Genomic DNA, 7,448 nt, shown 5'->3' with positions numbered 1-7,448 from the left:
ATTTATGGCGCTTTAATGTTTAAAAAAGTAGAGCTTTGCTTATTTTGCTTGGTTCTTTGGACACTGCATGATTTAACAAAATAAAAACTTGCTATGTAATCTTGCTATCCATTGGTTAGTGGCACCATTCAAGACACTGCAAATAAATGGCCATTCAGTGTACCATTTTCCACAAAAGGTTAGCATTTTATTTTCATTGATGTGGATGAAGTACAATTTCTTTAGCAAACTCAGCAAGAATTGTTAAGGGGGCAAAAATGAACTGTGAATTAAAAAAAAAAAATTAGAAAATGAAAACACAAAATCCTAAGAAGTAAATAAAGACTCTGCATCAGCACACTGGTGTCCACACCACATCTTTAAAAATCCTACGAAAAACCATCCTTGCTTGCTTATTGGAGGTGTGTATCTAAATTCAATAGCTTACCAATATCTTTTGGGGGGTAGGCCAAAAAGAAAAAGAAAAACCCATGTTAAAGAAAAAAAAAAGTTTCTCTTCCCTAACCATTTTTTCCTGAAGCTGAATTTGTAGGGGGCGGGGGAGTCTACAAGCCAAGACAATCAGCCTTCATCATCATTTTCCTTAAAGTCATCATCATCATCATCGTCTTCCCCAACATAAGACACGGGCGTCTCCACCCTGGAGCCACTGTACTGAGACCCGCTGGAACTCGTGGCCAATGTTCTGTCTGCACCGTTGGTCAGGTCACTGGCAGAAAGCCTTGTGCCATTTGAAGTTGAACCTGATGATGTGACAAATACACCGCTGATTGATCCCTGAGCCATTGCTGTCACATAAGGTTCCAGAGCTTTAGGTACCAAACTTCTTGCCATTTTAAGGTCTTTGGCTGAACAGCTTCCTGATTCCAGTCCACAAGCCATTCCCATTCGCTTTAATACTTCTATGTCATCGTGGATTTCAAACGTGTTGTCAAAATTAAACAGATACTCAAATTTGTCGTTAGAAATACTGCAGTCGATCACCGTCTTTTTGCTGGTGTTCACGATGATGAACGGGAGGTGGATGACAGAGTTGGAGGGCGGTGGCCGGCTGGCTTGCTGCTCTGCTTGGCGGTTTCTCTGCACCAAATTCTTGAAGGCAATTTGCTGTAGAATAAGTTCTTGAAGTTGAGACTGTTTCTGTTTTATTCTTTCAAGTCTTCTCTGTCTTTCTACCTCTAAAATCTGACATTCCTGAGCCGAGTTAGTAGGCAGACCAATCCATTTGATTTCCTTCTTTTCCTTGGAGATAATATTCATGGCCATTAAGACATTTAAGGCATCGTAGACTCGTCGTCTTATATTCTTCTGGTCATAAGCTGATTCATTTGGTAAAATGTGGTTATCAGCAGCACTGAACTCTGCGACCAACTCATCTGCCACTTCACTGTATGAAGTGGTTCCTTTCCTCTGAACCTTCTCACAAACCTTCATTGAAAAATGCCGCAGACCCTTGCCGTTCTTCTCTCCTTTTCTGTTGCGTTTCCACTTGCTGTGCAATGTTGACATTGGACTGTCCAAAGGTTTTTGGCAACAGTTGCTTTCCAAGGGTATTTACTGTGGAAGGATGAACAGCTACTAATGACACCACAACTTTTCCAGGACTAAGATTCTGGTCTATAAAGACCTTTAGTTCTCCATTGGGTTCAATTAGACCAGCATCTTTTGCCATGTTACCAGATCCGTGAAATCAATTCTATAAGTGTTCGCCCTCCAGAGAAGAAACAATGATTTTTACTTTGTACCGGGAGCGTCGAGCCGGCGTGACGTGCCGGGAGCGCGGTGACGTGCGGCCACAAGCGGTCCCATAGAGACTGGCCCAAAGTGCCCATGGAAACTTTTTGTTAGGTTAATGTTGGTATGTTTTAGAAGCTTATTTTTGTTTTAGAATAAATTAGTGAAATATTTTACAGTTAAACTCAATGTTTATTAGGACTTAAAGCAAGCTCCGTTTTTCTCGATTTTGGGGCAGTTTGGTCTGACAGTTTTCAAGGAGGCTTTACTCATCCATTTCAAACATGCAGTTTTCATTTACGACAGCCTGATGGGGTCTCAGGTTACTCACACTCACGCTCAGAAGCCGAGGACTCCCTGCCATGAGGCAGGGCCCCTGCCGAGGCCCCCAGAGGCTGGGCTTCTCCCAAGACCACAGTCAGGGCTAACCCCTCAGAACTTGGAGGAATCCTCCCCTAGAGAGAGCCGTGGTGGATTTCTGCAAAGTGCTTTCCCGGGGGGGCTTCCCTTCCTGCTGTTCCCTGGGCTGGGGGAAGGGGAGGGGGCACTGGGCCCGAGCTCTAACCCTACTCCAGCTACTCCCTCGCCGCCTCCTCACCCCTGCCCAGGAAAGCACCCGTGGCTGCAGGAGCCGAGGAATGCTCTTCTGGAAGATTAAGTCGGACATTGCAGGTTCCAGTGATATTCCCACTTCCCGCCTTCCTTTGGGGAATCATTCAGTGGGGCTCCCTGGAGCAGTCCCCATATTTACATAGCTCCTGCCTGTGTCCAGTGGATATTCCATAAATGTGAATAGATGTCACTGTTATACAGAAAAGAAGGCTCGGAGGTCAAAAGGGGCGGTGCTGAGATTAAACAAACCTTAATAGCCTCCCTTTGTTGCAGGACTTCTCAGAGCCTTTAGTGGTTTCATTGGTGCTGTGACTGTGAACCTCCAAGTAGGGTTCCAGTATGGAGCCTTTTCCAGGCCTATCTGACCCTGGAACCCTTTTAGCACAAGGTGCCTTGCAGGTCTCACAGGCCGTCCTTTGGAACACGCTGAGGGAGGCCACTCACGCCAGCCAGTGCAAGGACACGCCTTAGAAGCCTGCTGGGGCCCCAGTGAGAGCCTGCAAAGGGAGACTTCTCGGAACCTTCGCCTGGTCTCCTCTGCCCTCATCACTTCCTGCTGGTCTTCCCTCTAGCCCTCTTCTGTCCTCCCCTCCTGGAAAGCTAACGCTGGGTCGAGTGGGAAGGAAGGAGAGCCGCTGGCATCCTCGCGGGCACTGAGCCGGGGCTTCTCTCCAAGGGACGTGGGGAAGCGTGGAGAGACCTCTGCAGAAGAGCTCGAGGCAACCCGCCATCTGCACGCCTGAGTCTCAGCCTTCTCATGTGACTCAGCGCGCTGTCCCTCTGTCCCTCAGGGCTGGCCGGTTCATCCGTTCAGAGCCTTTGCTGTGGCCATGCCCTGTGGGGGAACATCCTCCCCATGGGCTCCTCCCCTCCTCTGTGGCGCTTTCCCTCCCCAGCAGCTAGAACTTCAGTGCATTTACCCAAGTTACAGGAGGGGAGCGGCAGGGGAGTTTCTCTCTACGTTGGAACCTCCCCAGGAGCTTTCGATATATCTGCCCTGACAGAAATCCTAGAATGAGCTGGGACTCAGCATCAAGGGATTGAGAAAACCTTCTCGACCAAAAGGGGCAAGAGAGTAATAAGACAAAATAAAGTGTCAATGGCTGAGAGATTCCAAACAGAGTCGAGAGGTTATCCTGGAGGTTATTCTTATGCATTATATAGATATCACCTTTTTAGCTTAAGGTGTATTAGAGAGGCTGGAGGAAGTACCTGAAACTGTAGGGCTGTGTTCCAGTAGCCATGTTTCTTGATGATGATTGTATAATGACATAGCTTTCACAGTGTGACTGTGTGATTGTGAAAACCTTGTGTCCGATGCTCCTTTTATCGAGGGTATGGACTCGAGTAAAAAAATGGATTAAAAAAATAAGTAAATAATAGGGGGAACGAAGGTTAAATTAAATTGACTTGATGGAAATACTAGTGGTCAATGAGAGGGAGGGGTAAGGGTGATGGTATGTGTGAGTTTTTTCTTTTTTCTTTTAATTTCTTTCTCTGGAATGATGCAAATGCTTTAAAAAATGATCATGGTGATGAATGCACAACTATGTGATGATATTGTGAGCCATTGATTGTAACCATGCACGGAATGTTTGTATGTTAAGAATGTTCATGTTTATATGTTGTTCTGGTTTGATGATACAAAATAAATTAAATAAAAAAATATATATCTGCCCTGTGCCCAATCCTGGACCAATTAAGTCATAATTTCTGCAAGGAGTGGGAAGGGCTTTTAAACATATTCCCCAGGCCAAGAACTAGTGGTCTGGTGGAGGGAAACCCATAGAGACAGGGCCGAAACCCTAGTTCCGCTCTAAGCCCTGCTCCAAGCTCCCTGAGCCTTGGCTTCCCCTCTGCTCCCCCTCTGCTCCGTGGGATGCACCAAGCTTGTGTAGCTTTCCCGCGTTCCCTACAGACCCGAGCGAGGCATCCAGCCTCCCACCTGGCAGCCCCTGTGCTGCAGAGATGCCGAATGAAGACACGATGGCGCCTGGAAGGCAGTTTGTCCCGGGCCAGCGAGCACAGCCAGGTGTCTGCACTCATCACAAGAGCAATCTTGCGGTCCTCAAGGGTAAGTGAGGCTTAATTTGCCTTCATTAACAGCATAAATAAAGACAGGGCCTGCCAGTGCTGGGGGAGTGTGCGAATACCCTCAGGTGGGGGAGCTGCAGCTGCAGGGGACCGAGGTCAGAGGTCACAGGCACCAGGTCAGGGTTACTCGGCACCCATGGGCGTTGTTCTGCCGCCTGTCCACGCTCCGTTCAGCCCTCACCCTGTCCTGAGAGTGCCCCTTGGCGAGCGCTGCCGGGTAAAATGCAGGATGCCGGGTAAATGTGAACTTCAGGTGAGCGCAAATTATTTCGTGGTACGGGTACGTCCCATGCAATACATGGGACCTACTTACAGTAAAACTTTTTTGCTTCTCTGAAACTCAGATTTAACCTAGCGTCCTCTACTTTTACCTGCTTGGCCTGGCGGCCCCAGGACCTGGCCAGCTGCCCCCAACCCAGCTCCCTGCAGCAGTCAGCCCCGGACCCTCCCCCGTCACATGTGAAAGGAGTCAGAGAATTGTGCAAAGTGGGGTCTTGTCCTTCCGTGTTCACGGGACTGGTCTTGATTCTGAAATCCGTCCTTCCTTCCTGCCTGTGCGAGCGGGTGTGAGTGTTTGAAAATGTCCCTTAAAAATACAACAATGTTGCTTGCAAGTGCTGTGTGCCTTTAAAAAGAAATCTTGGCAAAATGAAACAGTTAGCAAACCCACTTCAAAGCCTCCGATTTTTTAAAGAAACGCTGGTCTGTGGGATCCCAGAGCCTGTGGGAGGAAAGCAACTGTCCCCGAACACAGCCTCCCACCCCCCTCCCCCACCCCCCCACCCCCCTCCTCCCCCCCCACCCCCCCACCCCCCTCCTCCCCCCCCCACCCCCCCACCCCCCTCCTCCCCCCCCCACCCCCGGTGGCTCAGGACCAGCTGGACCACTCGGCAGGGGTGGGGGGGGATGGAGGGGAGTGACTCGGGGCCGAGGGGCTGGCAGGCCGCCAGCGCATCCCAGGCCCACTTCCCTGGGTCCATGCTGCTACAACTCAACAAAATCGCTTATTAAAAATTGACAATTTCCTCGGCGTCTTAATTGTCACACAGGCACCCAAAGTTCCGGGGAGCTATCAGGTGGCAAGAGTTTAGCTCAGCCTCTCACAAGCCCTGCCCCAGTTTTCCTATCAGTGTTTCCTAAAAGAGACCGCACAATATTTGCTCTTCTGCTCCCGATTGGTTTTGCATCACCTGGTGTCCCCAGGTCGCCTGCGTCGCGACTTCCTTCCTTTCTGCAGCCGCACAACATTCCCTCTGCGTCTCCACCGCTGTCCCCCACTCCACTTCTCTGTCAGTGTAGACTTCAGCCCCACTGACAATTAACTTTAATTAGCAAACAGGCTGCCCCTAGAGAGAAAGTGATACAATGTATTTTGCAAGGAGAATTTATTGCCACCAGCTTAAACAAACAGGAGCGGTCATTTACTATTTGTGGCCAGTATGGGGCGGGGAGAGTCCACCAGTGCCACCCTGGCGGGGCAGGGACAGCTGAGCTCACACAGGGGTGAGTTTTATGAGGCTTCACTTAAAAAAAAAAACAAAAACTTCACACCCATTGCATGCCAGGAAACTGAAACACTGTTTTTCTACTTTTTAGTGGACTTACAATAAAAGGAAATATTTAAAGCTTTAAAAAATGGATGGCATTTGAATTCATTCTTTGAGACTCTCACATAGCAAAGACAGATACATAATAAAAAGAGAAAATTAAAAGATATAGCCAGAATTAAAAAATCGCAAGCTAGCTATCTTCATGTGACAGACAGTGAAAATGGGGTGGGGGCAGCAAGCCAGGCCTTGTCCGGGCACAGGGTCTGCAGAGGCGAGGGAGCGGCCACGGCAGCCGGAGCCTGGTCGCTGGGCTAACAGTGTCCCTTAAAGCCCCTGAGGGACAGGAGCTCAGACCCTACCACCCAGGGCCTCGTTCTGCAGTGGCGTCCCCAGGAGGCCACGGGGAGGCGAATGGAAAATCAGAGAGAGAGAGAGAGAGAGAGACAGAGAGAGAGAGAGAGAGAGAGAGGCCCACTCGCAATGTGTCTGCAAACCCATATCCCACAAGGCAGAAATGAGCGCAGGGGTTTCTGTGAGGCAGCATAATATGCACGGGGAGATAACACGCAACAATTCCACGTCTTGCTATGGCTATTCATACGGGTTTTCACAAAATATAAAATTATAAATGTCAGGACATGGGGCAGCATCAGGAGAGGGGTTCCTTCTGGGAAAGAGGGAAGAACCGGTCCCGGAGGGGCACAGAGGGGCCTTTGATTTTACATGCAACATTTTATTGTCCACATTTAGTGGAAGGAAGGGAGGGAGGGAGAGAAGGTGCAAGGGACGGGGAAGGTGGGAGGGAGGGGAGGGGGGAGGGAAGCAGGCTCCCACGCCCGGCCACCAACCTCACAGCAGGGGCTTGCGTGTGGGCATGGGGGCAGGGGCGGTGCTCCCTGTGCTTCTGATGCTTGAACTGTTTCCCTGTTTCCCGGTGAACATGGAGCCCTGAGGACACTCCCCGTTCCCCCTGAGTCCTGCCACACGGAGCTGAGCGGCCCGGACCTCCCCTGCTTCTTCTCTTGGGTCCCAGGGCCAGCGTCCTGCCTGCGCCATTCTCTGGAAGGACTCTGGGCAGGTGAGTGGCGGCATTGGGGGTGAGTGCAGGGGGAGGCCAGGGGCCCCACCTTACTGGGATGGACTGGGGCTCAGAGTCGGGTCTGCAGGTAACGAGGCTGAGAGCAGACTGAGATCCCAGCTGCCCAGCAGCTCTCGGGGCAAAGTCCACTTGGGCTGAATAACCCCTCCCAGGCGGCCCAGGGGCCTCCCCGCTGTGACTGTCCACCCATGGGACAGGTCTCATTTGCTTGTTTCTGGGGGCAAAAACTTGTTCCAAGTGGAGGAGAAAGCCCCTGTTTTGGTCCCGCGATGGTTGAACTCATGCGTTAACTTGGCCAGGTTATGGTGGGCTGGGTTCAGTCCAGCGAACATGGCCTGATATTACTTGGAGGGTATTTC

The 7,448-nt window shown here is 50.3% G+C and overlaps 1 pseudogene; it reads right to left on the bottom strand.

Moving 5' to 3' along the window:
• Positions 1-561: 561 nt before the first annotated feature.
• LOC143686577 (transcription factor Dp-1 pseudogene) lies at positions 562-1,812 on the bottom strand (annotated as a pseudogene).
• Between the last annotated feature and the right edge of the window lie 5,636 nt (positions 1,813-7,448).

The sequence above is a fragment of the Tamandua tetradactyla genome, chromosome 6 (assembly GCF_023851605.1).
Source record: "Tamandua tetradactyla isolate mTamTet1 chromosome 6, mTamTet1.pri, whole genome shotgun sequence".
In the NCBI taxonomy this organism is placed as follows: domain Eukaryota; kingdom Metazoa; phylum Chordata; class Mammalia; order Pilosa; family Myrmecophagidae; genus Tamandua; species Tamandua tetradactyla.
This window is presented reverse-complemented; position numbering and strand designations above follow the sequence as displayed.